This window comes from Megalobrama amblycephala, linkage group LG17 (assembly GCF_018812025.1).
Source record: "Megalobrama amblycephala isolate DHTTF-2021 linkage group LG17, ASM1881202v1, whole genome shotgun sequence".
Taxonomy (NCBI): domain Eukaryota; kingdom Metazoa; phylum Chordata; class Actinopteri; order Cypriniformes; family Xenocyprididae; genus Megalobrama; species Megalobrama amblycephala.
Genome location: NC_063060.1, coordinates 37,303,512 through 37,307,540, shown reverse-complemented (window position 1 = coordinate 37,307,540; position 4,029 = coordinate 37,303,512).

The window sequence follows — 4,029 nt, the reverse complement described above, 5'->3', positions numbered from 1 at the left end:
CGGGCCTGTCTGAATCTGATACACCTCTGGCTTTTGAAGTTACTGTCGAGGCCCCTTAGTATCGGGACAGACAGAGAGCGGGTCAAGGGTTTTGCCTCGTGGAGTCACAGAGCAACAACTGAGGCCGTGGGGCATGATCTCGTTCTACATGTTAGAGTTTCAGTTTATCAAAAGGAACATGTTGAAAGCTTCTGCTTTGTCAAAATCGCTGATGTAAAACTAGAATACCTTGCTATGCATTTACAAAAGATACATTTACATGCACCCAAATAATCCGTTAATAATGGCTTTGAAAGCCTTTATGTAAACACCTCAATCGATCCGACTGAAGTTGATCTGAATTAAATTTTGATCGTATTAAAAGGGGTGGTGCAAACCTGAAATAATCTGATCAATTTACTCCGACTATCTTCTCAGATACAAAAATACCTTGTGCATACTATTAATTCATATAAACATAGGTTTCAGAATCTGAAATCAGATTGGATTCATTCACATTGACGCAAATTAGTGTATGTAAACGTATTGAGAAATGCATATAAAATGGGAAGTTTATGGGCCTATAAGCACTATCAATTATCATTCAAATGCCCATTCTAAAGTCAATTATGTTTTCCTTCATCATGCATGAAAAGTTTATGCAACCCCTACTTTAAAGTATATGATGGGAATTTATTCAGTGTAAAGATTTAATGTGACTTTAAACTGTATACTCCAGCACTTAACTACGGAAGCTTGTTTCTGCCACTGAATAAAATTTTTAAAAAGTAATTGTGACTTCTCACAATTCTGACTTTTTTCTCAGAATAGTGTGATATAAACACAACTGCGAGATATAAAGTCAGAACCGCGAGTTATGAAGTCAGAATTGTGAGATATAAACTCGCAATTCTGACTTTTATTCTCAGAATTGAGTTTATATCTTGCAATTCTGACTTTGTTCCCCTCACAATTCTGACTTTATAACTCGCAATTACAAGTTTAAGTATTGCAATTCTGAGAAAAAGTCAGAATTGCACTGTTGGCCATTTTTTCAACATGACAATGAGGATATGCATTCTCCCAAGGTGAAAAACCTTCTGTGGACATGTATTGCACTCAGTCTTAACACTCTTGAGCGTCTGTGGGGGATTCTGTAGAGATGAGTTGAGCAACACTCCCCATTAAAGATCAGGGCATTTAAGGAGCTCATCCTCCTTGAGTTAAACAGGACAGATGTGACAATTTGTCATGAACCTGTGCCAAGAAGGCTTTAAGCAGTGTATTCAAAATTATGGAGGGCATACTAAGTACTAGAATATTATACATTTGTTGAATTAAATCTAGGGTGCACTCATTTCATCCTTAATTTAAACAAAATTGGCTAATTCTCATAAAGAAAATACATCTTTTGTATTTGTTCAGAGGGGGTTTACTCATTTATGTTGTGCACAGAATGTGCCAAGATGCAGAGAGCTTGCATGAAAAATGCAAAAAAAAAAAAAAACTTTTAAAACAAGCAGTATCTTGATAAACAGCCAAAGATGCTCCAAATATCTTCACTGGAGGTCCAGAGTTATCAACAGCTTCCGCTGGGAAGCACTGAGATTAGGAGAGCTGACGTAGTTTAACTACATTTTCCTGAGAAGCTCTGTGACGTACCGAACTTGCTCCGAGTGAAGAAACTAGAGAGAGAGAGAGAGAGAGAGAGAGAGAGAGAGAGCTGATCGCAGGAGCGATAGGGCTGTCTCTCATTCATGTCTGGCTTTAGCAGCGTATCGTGAGCTGCGGGAGCCAAACGACACTGGCACTGTGCAAAACAAAATGGGGGGTCTGACTCTCTCCCTCCCATTCAGTTCTATAAACTTTATCAGAGCAGATTGAGAATGAGATTTAAAGAGAAAGACAGAGCTCTGTGTGTGTTTTAACTGTTAGAGCAGTTTAGAGAGAGCTGCGCCGCAGAAATAGAGGGCAGCAGTTGGCACAAACTGAAAGAATCTTTTAAATAGTCTGTAATATACGGGTGAGATAACAGCTGACACCTTTAACAACAGATTGCTGCGTCTGGATGGCAACAATCGGAGCAAAGCAGTGTCTATATGGGGTAGGCAAACAGGAGGAGGGAAAAAATTGGGTGAGAACAAAAGAAGGAACACATGATCTGCTGTGCTGCTTGGGTGGCCAGAGGATGAGCGCTCATTGTTGCTTGAATTCAATAGGGCTGATTAGTTAAAAGTGTGTGTGTGTGTGTGCGTGCTTTACATTTATGGTGACTGGCACGGGTCTCTCCCTCTCAGCATGACTGAAAATGGGTAAAAAGATTACATTTCTATTCACTGTTTATCTCTTTTAGCCAGTATTATAGTTTTTGGAGGGTTGATGTGGCTGGAAAGGGGTGGTAGTGATGAAAATATCATAACATAGCTGGCCTGTAACATAGTAGATGCCACTTTTTCTTTAGAAATGGGGCCAAAACAACTCCCACAAGTTTACCTCTACATTGAAATTAATAAGAGATTAATAAGAGATTAACGTTTGGCTTTAACTGCAGCCTTGGTAAGCGCTTCTTTCAAAAACATTAAAAATCTTACTTGGGGTCACCAAGATTTTAAATGTATAGTGTATATATGTGTGTATTATGTTTTAAATAAATAAAATATTTAACATGTTCACTGTGATAATCTTAATCATCCTAATCATAATTTTAACATTTTACATAATTTTTTATTAATATTTTGAAATGGAGTTTGAAACTCAATGTATGTCTTTTCCATGTACTGAACTCTTGTTATTCAACTATGCCGATGTAAATTCAATTTTTGATTCTAGGGCACCTTTAAGATCAGCCGAGAAGCCATATTAAGGAATTAGTAAGGATAGTAAGGAATTAGTCTGTGTCCATCTATAGGTCTTGTTTTTCCATCGAACTATCCTCATTAGTTCACTGACCTGATTATACAGAGCACAGATCAATATTTACAGAAATCGCTTCAAACTAACAAATGTGTTTGCAATTTCTAGGTCGTATTCCAGCGCAGAAACAATATGAATTTTCAGGCCGGCCCCTGCAGTGTAAACATGTTTTAAATAAACAGGAACTAACGTAATGCTCTTTTAATTGATTCATTCTGCCCAGCGATGTTTAGAGAAGGGCCTAAATACGAACTTATAATGCAAACCCAGTGTTTAGAAGTGGTTTGTTTGGTTAAAACAAAAACAGTTTGAATGCCAGCCATGTTAGAGTTGCATTGTGTGCTTCAAGGGCTTTATTTGGGGGATGTAAATCTTTCTAGACTGCTCTCTACAAATTGTACTGCAAATTCGCAGGGCAGAGCTGTCTACGTTCGAAATAGGAGAGGGAATAATCATAAAGCAGTTGTGCGCAGTATGGCACTCTGGGTAAAACACCATCAGATTATAATTAAACACATGTGAGAGGTAATAAAACGTAATGAACGTAGTGAGGAGACAGGCAAAGCCATTTTATGTGGCCAGCACAACATGTTGTGTAGTGCTGAAAGCCGCGCCATATGTGTCCTCGGGTGCTCTGGGTTTAAATGTCTGTCCATATATGGTATCCGTAGCACTTTTTTGAAACACATTCATAGTACTGACATGGAAGTGGCCTTGTGGGTAGTGAAGACAATCCAATGATTTTTTTCCTGAGCAAGTTAGAAGTTGATGTTCAGATTTTTTTTATTAAAATTGAGGTTACGTGTCATGTTTGCAACACTGGTGAAAAAAAAATGTCTCACCCAGTTTAATATGAAAAACATTTACTGTAAACTACAGGTTTGGAGATGTTGCCTGCTAATGCATGATGGACAGTTTTGTTAAAAGAGACTCTTTGTAGGCTGCTTACAGCTTGACACAAAGTTAAGCAATTTTGCGTAATTAAAATAAGCAATTGACTGACTGTTAGTATTAAACCACTTACTGTAATAGCAGTGTAGTTTTGCAGTGCAGTGTAGACGTTTACGCCTCTCTGGTCAGTAAGTGTAATGTTTATGAGGATCTAAAATAGTTCATGTTTTAGTGCAAAAAGTGCAA